At 52.1% G+C, this 15,934-nt stretch overlaps 1 long non-coding RNA gene across 1 annotated transcript in view; it reads left to right on the forward strand.

Moving 5' to 3' along the window:
* The first annotated feature begins 434 nt into the window (after positions 1-434).
* Positions 435-15,934, forward strand: part of LOC311517146 — a 42,406-nt gene continuing 26,906 nt past the window's right edge. The window contains exons 1-3 of the long non-coding RNA XR_014710615.1: positions 435-497; positions 816-894; positions 1,258-1,376. This is a non-coding gene — a long non-coding RNA (uncharacterized lncRNA). The remainder of the gene's footprint in view (positions 498-815; positions 895-1,257; positions 1,377-15,934) is intronic.

Here is a 15,934-nt window from a genome sequence, read left to right on the forward strand (position 1 = left end):
CATGAACCACCATAAGGTTGTCCAGAGAGTCCTGTTTGGTTGGCTGGTGCTTCTGGCCCATGCTGTGGAGTCAGGGCGAGCCGTTAAGTCCAGAGGCAGATGTTAGACAGCCAGCAAAGATAGTGGAGGAGGCAGTTGTGAAGATGGTAGCGTGGGGGTTGGGAGGACACAGATGGATCAGGGGACAGCTCCGTGCCACACCCCCTGTATCCCTACAAACACAGTTAAGATACAGTCAAGGCCTCCCCCCACACGAGAGCACAGTCTGAAAGTTACTCAGTCTTATGCCCCCTCCACAGTGATTTGTAGATTCCCTGGGCGGTGTTCCTCTGGTAGAGGGCTTTTTCTCTGTCTGTTTCGGGTCCCAGCTGCAAACATTCCAGGGATGCCAGAGCAGATGATAAGAAATTCTCTCAGCCGGAGACAGGTCCGCAGACAAACAGCAAGCGGCTGGGTCTGGGGGCTGGGTCCTTCCACTACCCCCCTCCGGGGAGCAGGTCAGCAGGCCCCGCTCTCTTAGGGTGGGGGGTTCAGCTGGAGCGGCAGCAGCGTCCGAGGGCGGGCGGGGGGTGGGGTGGGGTGGGCTAACAGCCAGCCGGCTGCCGGCCAGCACTCTAGCAACAACAGAGAAAGAAAAAAAAAGCAACAAAAAGAAAAGAAAGGGGGACAGCGTCTGGCCCGGTCCGGGGGGGAAGCCGAAAGCAGGGGCAAAAAATAAGGAAAGCCCAGGCCAGAGGGTAGCAGTAGGAGAGCAGGCTAAGTAGGTCCCTTTTCCCTGGGTAAGGTAACAGGGAAGGTTTTTTTTTTTGAAACAGAAAGAAAATTTATTGGTAACGCTTACAGAATTACCAAAGGAAACAAAACAACTATGCAACAAAACAACGCAATCAGAAGGTATAACACAGCAGCTTTCAGGAGGGAAAAGTGTTCAGGCTAGCCTGGGCCCAGAGCGGGGGGGCTTCCTCGACACTCGTGGTCTTCCACCCTCCTGAGTTACCTGGTGGCCTAGAGCGGGGGGGCTTCCTCGACACTCGTGGTCTTCCACCCCCTCGAGTTACCCAGTGCCGCGCCCAGTGTCACCGATCCTCCCTCTCCTGAGAGTGCCCGGTAAGATGGGCACGGCTGCGGGGTGGGCGGTTTAGGGAGGGGGGGGTAGACACCCATGTATTATAGGACCCCTCCTAGATGACAGGAATGACGGTATCCACAGCGGCAATGGCTGGGGCTGGCGTCTCTCGCTCTTCCCCTCAATCAAAGGGTCAGACGGAGGGAACCGGACGGGGTCACCGAGCAGAGAACCCCAGACAGCACCCACCGCTCCTCGAAGGCTTCAAGGGAGTCGGTGGACGCCGCCCAGAGGAACTCCGCTCGGATACGTGAGTGTACTGAGGATCGGAAAACGGCCCCACAATCGCAGGACGTTTCATGGGCCAACCTCCTCTCTCTGGTTTTATAAATGGCTGTTTTAGCCAAAGCTAGGAGGAGGTTGACCAGAAGATCCCGCAACTTTGTGGGGCCATGGATGGGAAGTGTATAGATAAAGAGGTGGGGGGAAAAATGAAGCCAGAAGCATAATAGAATATTTGTGAGGAGCCGGAAAAGGGGCTGCAATCTGGCACACTCTAAATACACGTGCGCCAGGGTTTCCCTCACATTACAGAAAGGACAAGTGTCCGGAATGGGGGTAAACCGTGTCAAAAACACACCCGTGCTCACAGCTCCGTGAAGGAGCCGCCAACTGATGTCCCCGACGGGCCTTGGGACCAGGGTGGAATACAGGCTGGCCCACCGAGGTTGCTCACCCTCCAAAGGTGGCAGGAGATCCCGCCACTTTGTATCGGGGCGGGACACCAGGGTGTGGGCGTGAAGGGTGTGAAGCGTAAGTGTATATAAATATTTCCGTGGAGCAATTTGAAAGCTAACCGGCTGGAATTCGTGCAGCCGGCTTGCAGTGAAAGGGTGAGGGGTTTGTTGGGATCTACGGGGTGGGGGCCCGATGGAAAGGTCCGGTGGGCCTGGGGTAAGGGATGGGTGGGGTGCGCCCTCGCACAAGGCTCGGCTAACATAAGCCCGAGCAGCGGGGGTCAAGGCGGCCTTCACCTCCTGAAGCACGCGCCGGGGGGTACGGAGGCTAGAGAGCCCCATGCGCCGAGCAAGCATCAGGGGATCCAGCCAGTCTCTCCGGTCGTAGTCCAGGAGGTCTCCGACCCTCGTAACTTCCGCCAGGACCAACCTCTGGCGCACCGAGCGGGACTCCGCCACCTGCACACGGAGCTGGGGGTTGTGTAGCAGGGGCTCCGTGAGGAGATCTGCCCCCACGGTGGCCACCACGGACCTGGTTGTTAGAAACAATTTCCAGGTCTGGAGGAGGTCCTGGTAGAAGACCGGCAGCCCGGAGAGGTCTCGCGGAAAACCCCTCGGAGAAAGATAAAAGAGCTGCCGGTCATATCGAAGCCCTTGGAAACGGCGCAGGAAGGCGTGCGCCAGTATGCTCCATGCCGAACTACTTGCACTATAAAAGAGCCTCTGCAGGGCCTGGAGGCGGAAAACGCGGACCTGAGTGTACAGACACTTCAGGCCCTGCCCTCCTTCCTTCAGGGGTAGATGAAGAACTCCAACAGGGGCCCAGTGCATTCCTGACCAGAAGAACTCTAGAATCAATCTCCGGAGGTGGGTCAGGAAACCCAGGGCCGGGGCCAGGGTGTTGAGCCGGTACCAGAGCGTGGACAGGACTAGTTGGTTAAGCACCAGTGCTCTCCCTCGGAGGGAGAGACATCGGAGAAGCCTCGTCCATCTCCTGATCCGCTCTATCACCCCGCCCTCTAAATTTTGCCAGTTCTCCGGCGGGGAAGGATGCGTGGCGGAAAGGTAAACGCCGAGATAGAGCAGTGGACCTGCACTCCACCGGATGGTCTGAAGTGCGGGTGGGAGGGAGCTCACCTGCCGCCAGTCCCCCACCGCCAAGCCAGAGCTCTTGACCCTGTTGACTCGGGCGGAGGAGGCTGCCGAATAGATGGCTTGGCATGCCTCCACTCGCGCCAAGTCGCCCGGGTCCTGGACCACGAGGAGTACGTCATCGGCGTATGCCGACAGGACCAGCCGCAGCTCCGGCTCCCGCAGCACCAACCCTGTCATCCTCCTGCGGAGGAGACAGAGGAAAGGCTCGATCGCCAGAGCATACAACTGGCCTGAGAGGGGGCACCCCTGCCGCACTCCTCGCCCGAAGCTGACCGGTTCAGTCAGGGTCCAGTTGAGCCTAACCAAACACTCCGCGGAGGCATACAGGACCCGGAGAAAACTCACAAACTGAGGTCCAAATCCAAACGCCTGCAGAGTGCTAGGAGGTACCCATGGTCTACTCTATCAAACGCCTTCTCCTGATCAAGAGACAGGAGGGCGAACGATAGACCATCTCTCCGCCCGAGTTCCAAAAGGTCTCGGACGAGAAAGAGGTTGTCGAAAATGCTGCGACCCGGGACAGTATAGGTCTGGTCTGGGTGGACCACGTCCGCCATCACGGACCCTAGCCGCAGCGAGATTGCTTTCGCTACGATTTTGTAATCCGTGCTAAGGAGTGAGACGGGACGCCAGTTTCGTAGATCGCGGAGGTCCCCCTTCTTCGGCAGCAAAGCGAGCACCGCTCGCCTGCATGACAGAGGGAGGACCCCGCTCTGCAAGGACTCAGCCCAGATGGTGACTAGGTCTGGGCCGAGAATGTCCCAGAACGCGCGGTAAAACTCCACGGTCAGCCCGTCCATGCCCGGAGATTTATTGGTGGGCATGCGACGGAGGGCTTCCGAGAACTCGGCCAGGGTGAGAGGCAGCTCTAGTCGGTCTCGGTCGCCCACGCTGACCGTGGGGAGTTCCTCCCAGAGCACCTCGCAAGCGTCAGGATCGGTCGGGTCCGGGGAGAAAAGGCTTGTGTAGAAGTCACGGGCCCTCCCACACATCTCCTCCGGACCCGTGAGGGGGGTGCCGTCTTCCGCAAGAAGGCAGGTGACGTGTTTCTTGGCCCCCCTCGTTTTCTCCAGGGCATAGAAGAAGCGGGAGCCGCGGTCCATCTCCCGAAGGAGGCGGATGCGGGATCGAACGAAGGCACCTCGGGCCCGGTGGTCCTCAAGGGCCCGGAGCTCCTCCCGCTTCTCCCGGCATGTTCCGCAGAGGGACGGGTCCTCGGGATCGGCGGCCAGGCGCCTCTCCATCTCTAAGACCTCCCGTTCCAGCTGCTCTATCGCCGCATTTCGCCGTCGGCTGGTGCCCCGAGTGTAGTCACGGCAGAAGAGCTTGGCGCGCACCTTCCCGAGATCCCACCATCGCCGCACCGAGGGAAAGGCACGCCACTGCTCTCGCCAGGCCAGCCAAAACTCCCGGAAGGACATCACAAAGCTCTCGTCCTCCAACAGGCTGTTATTAAAGTGCCAATAGGCCGGCCCCGGTCTCTCTGCATGGAGGGAAACCGTTACAGCGACTAAATGATGATCGGAGAATGGGGCCGGCCGAATGGCGGAGGAGTGGGCCTGTGAAAGATGGAAACGGGATAAGTAAATACGGTCCAACCGAGAGTGGTGTGACCGATGGGCCTCCACCCGGACAAAGGTGAACGTGGAGGTGTCATCTGGGTGATGGTCGCGCCAGACGTCCACTAGGGAGTGATGGTCGACTATCCCTTGGAGAATATTCGCAGCGGCCGGACTCGGTTCGGCCCCTGAGCGGTCCCGTTCCTCGAGGGTGGTGTTAAAGTCCCCTCCCAGGACCAGGCACTCGTGCGAATCCAGGGTGCCGAGAAAGTCGGACACCTGCTGATAAAATTGTGGCCACCTGGAGCTCATTTGCGGGGCATAGATGTTAACAAGATTAACCACGAGCCCCTCCATACGGACTCGAAGGTGCAGCACGTGGCCCGGCACGGCCTCATTGACCCCTAGCACCTCAGGCCGTAGGTTGGGGGAGAATAGGGTTGCCACTCCAGCCTGCCAGGTCGCAAAGTGGCTAAAGTATACCCCGTCCCCCCACTCCAGCCGCCACCTGTCCTCGGCGGCCGGGTCCGTATGGGTCTCCTGCAGGAAAACTACAGAGTACCTCCCCTCCCGAAGGTAAGAGAGCACCTGGGACCTGCGGAGAGCCATCCTACAGCCCCTGGTATTCAGGGTCGCAATAATAAGAGGCGTCATGCGGAGGGCTGGGAGGGTGGGGGCCTCGTATTGGCGGGGGGGTTCAGGGCCCCTGGCGGGTTGCACAGCAACCCATGACCCATCCCGTGGGTGAGTAGATCGCTTCGGAAGCTGCGGGCTCGCTCGTAGGCCGCAGCACCGCGCTTTCCTTGCCCCCTGCCCTCCTTTATAAGGGCCCTTGTGGCCTGGAGGAGTTGATCAAAGTCCCCCCATAGCCGAAGAGCCAGCTGTGCCCCATCGCGGGCGCCACGGGAGTGCTCTAGGAACTTCCGTAGCGCATGCCGCAGCTCATGGGGGGGTGGGGTTACAATTCCCGAGGTATTCCCTGATGGGCCTCTTAATACAGCCTCGTGGTCCGCTAAGGCAGGTAGACAGGGTGCGGACCACCGACGGGGCGTCTGACAGGCTGGGGTTATTAAATTCATTTCACGCCTTGGGGTGGAAGGGGATGGCAGGGGAAAAATTGCCACTCCTAATGGGTCGCGACTAGAAAGTGCAAAGACTGCTCCCTGGGGGGAGTCTGCAAAAGGCGGAAAGGAAATAACCCCAGGGGCGGCATTAACATTGCAGGAGGAGGGACCTTGGGCAGGGGCAGGGGTGGGGGCAGGGGCAGGGGTAAGGCTCTGGGGTGTAGGAGGCGAGCAGCTAAAGGAAAGTGCCTCCTGAGCAGAGTCAAGGGTTAAGGGGGAAGGGGAGGGGCTCCCAATAATGCTAGGTGCTGGCTCCATGGTGGTCTTAGCGGTCATGGCATCAGGTGGTGGACCGCCTTCTGCAGGGTGCTCACCCGGGAAGGCAAATAGGGGGAGGGAGCATGGGGAAAGGGAGGCTGGGGTAAGGCTGCCCAGCTCGAGGCCAGCCAGCAGCAAATCATCCCCTCCCTGGGTGACCGGGGTCAAATCTAGGGCCTCAATCTCCGCATACATGGAGGAGAGGCCAACTCCTGCCACCCCGGGGGCCTCTCCTCTAGGGCCCGCCTCAACGGCCGCCTCGGGGTCCGCGGGGGGTTCGGGTAGCGTCCAGGCAGAAGGGGTGTCCTCAGAAGTCTCGGAGGGGGGATTCTGCCCTCCAATGACAGTCCGTCTTCCCCTCCCGACACCGGCGGATGGATCTCGCTCGCGGCCGTGGCGGGAGGCTCGATAGCAGTGCCTCCTTTCCTGGTCTTCCGGGGGGCTTCCGCGTCGGGTGGATGCAGTGGAGCTCGAGCCTTCCGCTTGCCTCGCTTCCCCTGGACTAGGGTCCAGCCCTCCATAGCATCATCTGGGGGCTGGTTAGCAGGGGTCGTGTCGGGGGGCGGAGGCGATGGTTTAGAGGTTCGGGGAGGTAGCGGTGGGGCAACATGAGGGGCGGGGGCTTCTCCTTGGGGAGGGCCCTCTCTTATACCCGATAATATCCTTGCCACACCCTCCTCCATGGGCTCTATTGGGTTGGTACTAGCAAGGGTGGAAACCCCTTGCTCGCCCGGGCATTGTAGGGAAGGTATCTCTTGGGCCCGGACGGGAGCAGCGATGGGTCGAGTAGGAGGAGGGTTGGTTTCAGGTACTGGGCAGCCAGGGGCGTCGGCAGCGACGGGGCTGATGTCCTGCCGGGTCTCGGGGGTTTCGGGTGCCCCTCCCCCCCGAGCCAAAGGGCAGTCTCTGCGGACATGCCCCGCTGAATGGCAGAGGTAGCACCGGGCCTCTCCGGTAGAATAAAAGACCCGATAGCGGGCTCCTTTGTAGGGGACTAGAAAGGACCCCTCAAGCGCCTCTCCGTCACACGCCCCTGCCGGTGGTAGAAGCTGCACTTGCCGGCGGAACGAAAAAATGTGACGGAGGGTGGGGTCCTTGCAGCCCAACGGGAGAGGGCTGATGACAGAAACAAGTTTCCCCAGGGTGGAAAGAGCGGGTAACAGGGCAGCATTGGGTAAGAAGGGAGGAACGGAGGTAAGGACGAGGCGAACGCCCAGGTCTTCTAACGGTTCTAGGGGGACAAACACCCCCCCTACCGTCAGGCCCCTCTCCACCGCCTCCTGGGCGGCATCCTCCGAGGCTAAGAAGAAAACGACCTTCCCATACATCTTGGAGGCCGCCACAATAGCCGTGGGTCCTACCACCTTCGCCAACGCCTGCACGTATGTCTCCACGTGGGGCGAGGCGGGCACCAGGAGGCAACGGACGCCGTGCTTCCTGGTCAAGGCGGGGAAAGGGCCTCGGCCGCTGGTGATGGTGGCGGAGGCAGGGGGGGCGCGAGATGACGAGGCGGCAGGCAGCGGGGAGCCCGCTGCCGCCCGGGCATACGTCCTGGGGGCCGGGGGAGGGACAATCGCAGAGCTGGTGGAGGGAAACGCTGGGAGGGGCGCCACGGTTGATGACGAGGCCGCAGCGGTGGGGGCAGCCCCTGCCATGGAGGGCTCAGTGGTTTTAGTGGGGCCCTTTCCTTTCCACCTGCCCTGGCCCTTCCGGCGAACCGCGGGGGGTTTCCTAGAATCCGGGGGGGTGGTGGGTGCAGCAGCAGCAGCAATCACCCTGGTGCCTCCTGCTACCGGTGCCCCAGCAGGGGGGGTGGCAAGTACCTTAACAATAGTAGTAGGGGGGGGACCTTGGGGGTCGGGCAGGGGTGGTGGTGGGGAAGGGACAACTAATTTTATTGAAGCAGTCTCGCCCCTCTCGTTCCCTGCCATTGTGAGCAGGGAGAGACAGGGAGACACCGGAAAGGGGGAGGGGGGAGGGGAGAAGGCGGAATAGCCCCTCCTTCCGCTGGCTACGGACGGGAAGGGAAAAAATGCCGAGGGGGGGGGCTGGGAGGAGGGGGGGACGACAAAATCGGGGTCCAGTAATAGGGGCAAGTTGTGGGATAAGCAATCCGGGGGGGGTGCAGACCCACACACATTTGTCCAAAGAGTCTCGGTTGGTCGGTTGTTAGGTCCGGTCCGGAAGGCAAAGTTCAAAGCAAACAGCTGGATTCGAAGGGAGATGGCAGGTTGCCAGCAGGGACAGACTGCGGGGGGGCCGTGACAGTTGTAATAACGATGGGGGGGTAGGGGCACCGATGGATCGGGGGTGGGGGTCTCCACGCCACACCCCCTGTGCCGCCACGAACGCAAGTAATCACAGTCAAACTCCCCCCCACGAGAGTATAATTCAGAAAGTTACTCAATCTTACGGCCTTCGTCACGATGATTTATATTATTTCTACTGTCTGCTGAAATCTCCGTCTCCGGCTGTGTTGGCTGTGTTCCAAGGCCTCCGGCATGTTAAGAATGTTGTAAGGTCCGAGCTGCTGGCAAAACGGCTGGGTCTGGGGGTTTCCACTCCCCCCTCCGGACAGCAAAATCGGCAATCCTCCCCCCCCTCCTCCGGGTGCTCAGCTGAGGCAAATAGCTGTGCCCGAAAGCAGGCGTGGGGGGGATGGCTGGCGAAGGACGGAGACGGAAAAAAAAACACAAAAAATGAAAAGAAAAAACAAAAAAGCGTCTGGCCCGGTCGGGGGGCGGACTAAGGCAGGTGCAAAAAGTAAGAAAAATCCGGGCCAGGGGGCTTTAGGAAAGAACAGAAAGCAGATAGCTGAGGAGCAAGCAAAAGACGTTCCGTTTCCTAACAGGGAAGGTTCCACAACAATCAGGAACCTTCTGGAGACAATTAAGACAGGCTGATTAGAACACCTGCAGCCAATCAAGAAGCTGCTAGAATCAATGAAGGCAGGCTAATCAGGGCACCTGGGTTTTAAAAAGGAGCTCACTTCCGTTTGTGGTCTGTGTGTGAGGAGCTGGGAGCAAGAGGCACTAGGAACTGAGAGTGAGAATGTGGACTGTTGGAGGACTGAGGTGTACAAGCATTATCAGACACCAGGAGGAAGGTCCTATAGTGAGGAGAGAGAAGGTGTTGGGAGGAGGCCATGGGGAAGTAGCCCAGGGAGTTGTAGCTGTCACACACCTGTTCCAGGAGGCACTCTAGACAGCTGCATTCCACAGGGCCCTCGGCTGGAACCCGGAGCAGAGGGCGGGCCCGGGTTCCCTCCAAATCGTCCCAACTCCGGGTCAGACACAGGAGTCGTCGAACTGGACTGTGGGTTCAAAAAAACGGCCAAGCTGAGGGCTGCCGTGAAGCTCCAAGGTGAGCAAATCCACCAATAAGCACAAGACCCACTAAGGTAGAGCAGGAACTTTGTCACAACTACCATAAATAATATTATAAGGAATATCTGACTGAATTCCCATTTATGAGCTGATTTGCCCATTCACATGGAAAACCCTACAAGACAGTGTTCAGAGCAAGAATCTCCTCGGTGATCTCTTTGTACAGTCCCTACCACATTGTTCCTGTGTGGTGTGTGATGGGTCCACTACTACCATGGTCTAGGTTGCTATGTACCTCTCCATTCTCGAAGAAGCCTGAAAAGCCAGGGCCATAAATGGGAAGACCTTGCACCGCCACAGGTCCTCTGGTTCCTGGTGAGTAAAGCTGTGCAAATAACAGATTTTTTTGGTTTGCTGGCAAGCTTTTTCCACTGGAAAATGCAGATTTGGGTCAATTTCACCAAATTATTTGAGTCAGAAACAAAACAAAACAAAATATTAAAATTCTAAATTAAAAAAAATCCCTGGGAGCATGGCTCCAATCTTTTTCTAGGAATTTATATGGGGGATAAGTGTATTCCAGCCATCTCTGCCATTGGGCCATCCTCCATGGAACAGTGAATTTCTTAAAGAGGGATAGCAGAAAAGCAGCACTAGAAGTTCTTTTTGAAAAAGTTATACCTTTTCCTTTTCATTTCACAGAGCCTTTGCAAGAGGAATAATTCCTAGAAAAATTAGCTGTTTGCAAAATTTATTGGCTAGGTTAGAAATTTAAATTTAATTTTGTCTCATCATATTCATGCAAGGTAATTGTGCATGCCTGGTCTTAATTGTGAAGATGAGGTTCGACGCTTGTCTGATTCATTTAGTTGTCAGAGCCATGGAATACAGAAAAGGGGCTTTAGAAGCCCTGTGCCATGTTGTTTTAGGAAGCATTGGAAAATGAGTTTCAGGGCATGTGAATTTAAAATTCACTATCAGTGAGCAGGTGCATATGAAAGTTTAAAATTTGCAACCTGTGCCCATATAACTATTTATATTTATAGAGGAAGATGCAGACAAATTTGATGTGAATGTAGCTGTAGCAAATACATTCTTTTTGTGAATATGTTTTCATGGTTCTAGCCAAGTACTAATTTATTCTGTGAGAATCTCTTCATTTTTGACACGTCAACTCCAACTGCTGCATCTCCGAACTTCCTCAGGGATGACTCTGCATGACCCAGCCGGCTGGCCGAGTCATAGGCCCTTACATTTGATTCATAGGTTTATGGATTTTACAGTCAGAAGGGACTATTATGGTCGAGTCTGACCTCCTGAATAACAGACCCAAGAACCTCACCCAGTAATTTCTGCATCAAGCCTGTAACTTCTATTTGAGCTATAGCATCTATCTAAAAAAAAGTATTAGGGCATATGCCCAAATAAATCTGTTAGTCTTTAAGTTGCCACCAGGCTCTTCATTGTTTTTCTTAAAAAAAAAAAAAAAAGGCTATCCAGGCTTGATGTAAAGAGCATCTGCATCCCAAGGCAGAGGAGAGTGGAGAATGTGGGGATTCAGCTCTATGCTCCCTTCATTATCAACCCTGGCTCACAGCCCCAGGCTGCTTACCCATCCTCCTGGCACAACTTTTGACCAAGGAACCCTGGAACCACAACGATCCCCTAGAAACATTCTTTATTTTCAATCAGTCTGCACTTAGTCCAGAATTTGCTGTTTCTTCTTTGGCACTGTAATTCCTGCAAGTAATTGAACATTGCCTCTGATCCAGCAAAGCACTTACACACAGGCTTCACTTTAACATGTGAGTAGTCCCATTAGAGTGGATCGTAATGATAATGATGGTCTGAATCCTGCTCATTTTACTTGTGTGTGTTATCCTATTGATTGCAATGAGGCTGTTGGCATGAGTATATCAAGAAGAATTTTATCTGGTATTAGATCTTTTCAGTTTGTCCCATGTTTGCATATAGAAGTTGTCATTCGAGAAGGTGGGGATGTCTGTTGTTATATATTATTTGTTTTGCTGTAGAGCCCCCAGTGGGACAAACACTGTGAAAATATATAAAGAAACACAGCCCCAGTCACAAAAAGCTCATAGATAAGATAGATTGGGGATCTAAGGATAAAATCAGACACAAGAGAGCAGTGTTTCCCAAACATGGGATGCTGCCTGTTCAGGGAAAGCCCCTGGCGCGCTGGGCAGGTTTGTTTACCTGCCGCGTCCACAGGTTAGGCCGATCGCAGCTCCCAGTGGCCACGGTTCACTGTGCCCGGCCAATGGGGACTGCGGAAAGCAGCAGCTGGTATCTCCCTCGGCCCGCGCCACTTCCCGTAGCCCCCATTGGCCTGGAGCGGCGAACCACGGCCAGTGGGAGCCGTAATCGGCTGAACCTGCCGACGTGGCAAGTAAACAAACCGGCCCGCCAGGGGCTTTTCCTGCACAAGTGGCGTCCCAAGTTTGGGAAACACTGAAATAGGGGGATACAACAAGACAGACAGCAGAGTGCAAGGTAACAGTGAGACTGTTACGATTAGTGTAATAAGCAGTGATAACACCAGCTGCCTTTCAGCAGAGAAGTGAGAGGCAAGAAATCCATGTTCTGTTCCAAACTCAACAGTGGACTTATCATCTCTGTAATTAATTTAAATTTACTCATTCATAAAATGAGGGTAATAATATTTACACCTAGAGAAGATGTGCTGCTTCATTAATAAGTGATTGCAGAGTGCTTTTAGAAAATCAGATGAAAGATGCTACACACTAGGACTGCAAAGTATATTTTTATTTATTATTAAGTGATAAAAATCTAAGACAAAGCAAAATGGCATCCGCAACAGCATCAATTAAAGATAAGTCAAATACTGAGGGTGAAATAATCCTCTATTTTATTCTATTCCTTAGTAGAAACAAACAAACAAAAATCACAAAACAGTGGAACCATATTTCAATATTTACACAGATTGTTTTGAGTAATTCATAAGTACAACATTGCTATTATCATCCCTTGCTTATTGTTGTTGACATGGTGGTGCAGTTCTTCATAATTTCCTGGACAATCTCAAAAAGAAAACTGAAGGAGCTTAAACAAATACAAACCAGATTCCAGAGAATTAGTCGAATGAATGTTTTCATGAGCAGACCATGGGTTTTATTTGTGTAAGATACATCATTAGAAGATTGGTTGTATTGAGAATGAGTCAGGAGATAAAACCTTTCCAATCTAACAACTAAATAATATCTTGTCGAGAAATTGAACAGTTGTTAATGAACTCATTAGTGTAGAACAAAGCAAAATACTACCCTTGTTTAGCAATTTTGCACATTTTAATTCTGTTCATTTACAGCTACTTTAAAAAATATATAATACAGTGAAAAAGCAGCAAATGCTGAATATTAAAAAAGGTGTGAATAAGCGGCACAGCACTAAAACGTGTTGCAATGCAATCTTCTTCAAAGATCCCTTTCCCCAGACACTCAGCATGCTCCTGATATTTTGAACCCTGTTGAAGAAATCAAGATTGGTTGCAGAAGTATCCCCAAAAGCCCATTCTTGGGATGTGGAATATATTAAAAAATGCTATCGATTGTGTTTCAAAACGTTTTGTTTAGGCCATAGCAAGGCAAATAAATAATAAAAACCTGCACAAGCGTATAAGGGTCTGTATACACAGCAAGAAAAACTTGCTGCTGGCCCATGCCCGCGAACTTGGACTGTGGGGCTGTTTCATTGCTGTGTAGATTTCTGGGCTCTTGCTGGAGCCTGGGCTCTGGGAACCTCCCAACCTGCAGGGTTTTCTTTGCTGTGTATACATACCCTTAATCTGATATCAAACTATGCTTCACTTTGCACACATTTCTTTTGACTTTCACATCCACTTCTGCAACCTGTTTTTTGTTGTTCACAATGCAGTATTTATGGATGCAGGATCCGGGCTACCGGGTAAATTGAATAGCTAATAGACCGGTACTTCTGATTTACCACATCTCAGAAGAGAATTCTTGTTGACGTCTGTTAATATTATTACTACAGCTAATGCTCTCAGTCTGTTCTTAATGAATGCATTAGCAACAGCCAATGAACGGAGGCTGTCATTTGGGTTTCTCCTCAGAGCCCCAAATAGAAAACAAAATCAGGCGTGTTCTTGAATTTAGTAGCCAGGCGTTATCATCAGCATTTGGTAAAGATACAGCTAAACGATTAGTCAGAATAGAATTTGTGATCAGTCTGCACCCATTTTTAGAAGCTAAAATGACATGGTCTTGTCAAATAATACCTGAAAATGTGTATAATGCACCTTCTGTTAAAATTCATGGGATTTACAAGGTCAGCAGCCCATCTGCACATGAGAAGCATTTCAATTATTTTCTAGTACGTTAAATGTTACAGATTTTTTTAAGATGTCCTTTCCTCCCAGTAAGCTGTTATTTCCCTCCTCCAGGAGAGATCAAGGGCAACAAATCTGGAAGCTTAGATTTAATTATTGTATAAACCCTCAGAGAAAAAACCCACTCTTCTCCTTATAAATGTGTTCTAATTAGGGACAAGATTTTCAGTAGAATTTACAACCATATATATTCAGGAAAATATAATTTGCTTTGCTCAACAAGTAATGTTGCATTGCAAGAAGATGCATAGTCCCCATCCACTGGTTAGCAGGGGAGGGGTTAAACCTCTCCCTCTCTTTCTAGAGAAAGCAGCACAATGACCTGAATGACCCCTGAATGCAGGGTAGATGGTTGGACAGCTGTAGGGTATTAATTAATTCTCCCTGAACACTAAACCAGATGTCTAGCTTAGTCTTGGAACTCTGTTTTAACTGAAGCAAGCTACACTTTTTACCACAGGGTTAGGTTGCACCCAGACCTCCAGGGGTTCACCTGAGATACTAGTGCAAACCTCCCCAGGGTGGGTGAGAGGAGAGGCAGGGATGGCTATCAGTGAGGAAGCAAACCATAAAACTTTGGAAAGTATTGTGCCCAACCCAGACACAAGACTTGCAGGAGATCCTGCTGGGGTTGTAGAGTAGCAGCCATGTCAGTCTGTATCCGCAAAAAGAAAAGGAGTACTTGGGGTTGTGTGTCTTTGCATTACCCTTATGATGGGACTAGGCCTTAAAGGCACACAGAGTCCTTACTTTGGCTGAGGAAAGCCGGGTGGTTGTATTTTGTTTTAAAAATGAAAACACAACAAAAGTCTTGTAAAGCACTGATAAAAATAACACACAACATTAATAATGGACAAAACTCTGAAATCATTTCTCTTCCCTTACCCCCAATTCCTTATCAAGGCCTGATATTGGGTTTTTCTAGGGGCAGGTGATTCTTCACATTTATCATTCTGTTTTACAATCAAACACGCCAAAAAGGTATTGGAACTCCACTCAGCCATGCACAATAGCTCCCTGGCTCTCAGAAGGCATGTCCCATGCTTTGCAACATTCATTGTGATCAGTAGGAAGAGTCTGACATTTCAGCAGAACCATGGTAACTGTCTTATATCTCCCTTAGGTCACTGATTCAAATCAGGCTCAGGGCTGTGGTAACTGCAAGCCATTATGACCTTGCAATTCAGTTATAAATCAGAGACACCAGTGGTTTTTTTTGCCAAATCAAGGGTCTGCATCTCAAGTGGTAGTCTGAGCAAACACTGAAAGAGTCAGGTGGGATTCGCAAGATCTGAGTTCTATTCCTAACTATGGCAGTGACTCATTGTATGTCTTTGAACACAGCGCCCCTCTGTGCCTCAGTTTCCCCATCTGCAGGGTGGGGATAATAATACTTATCCACCTCTGGCAAGAACTTTGAGATCTCTGCTAAAAAGCATGATATACCTGTATACTATTTATTGTTATAAGTTCTTATAAAGTTGTTGAGGCACAGTTGTGGAGCTGTAGGACGCTTGCATTGCCTATGATGTACTGGTTCTGTGATATATAGAGGACTTCAGTTTCCATGCCTGTCATTCTAGTACCTTTCATAGTCACTAAACATATTTTTAGAAAGATGTTACCAGAAGGCAAGCATTTATTTTTATTTTCACAAACTTAGCCCTTTCCCAATTTTAACCATGCAATATTGGATCCATATAAAGAGTGAGATTTGGAAAAGTTGGCCTGACTCTACTTACACTGAAGCCCAGGGAAGTTTTACTTCTGGCTTGGTCTATATCACATAGGTAGGTCAACACAAGCTGCCTTACATCGACGTAATAATGTCTGTGTCTACACTACAACAAGGTCCCTTCCACTGATGTAATTTACCTACTATGTCAACTTAATTACTCCACCTCTGTGAGAGGTGTAGTGCTGAATTCGACATAGTTTGATCGATGCAGTCGTAGGATAGACACAGTGTTGTTTATGTTGACTTAACTGGCCTCCAGGAGGTGCCCCGTTCTGGTCACTGTTCTCAAATCTGCTGCCCAGCAGCCAGATACGCTGGAAACAGCCCCTCAACTGTTAAAGGACCTGGAACTTTTGAATTTCCATTTCCTGTTTGTTTGGCATGGAGAGCTCACCTGCCCAGCTGATCATGTCGGCTCCATGTTCCAAACGCACTCCTGCGTGGAGTACAAAGGAAGTGGTGGATCTTCTGGATCGGTGGGGAGAAAAGGCAGGACAGGCACAGCTCCGATCTAGCCGTAGAAATGTAGACATATATGGACAGATTGCTCAGGGCTTGGAGGAGAAGGGCTACACTAATGA

Source organism: Lepidochelys olivacea, assembly GCF_965140295.1.
Source record: "Lepidochelys olivacea isolate rLepOli2 genome assembly, chromosome: 2".
NCBI lineage: Eukaryota > Metazoa > Chordata > Testudines > Cheloniidae > Lepidochelys > Lepidochelys olivacea.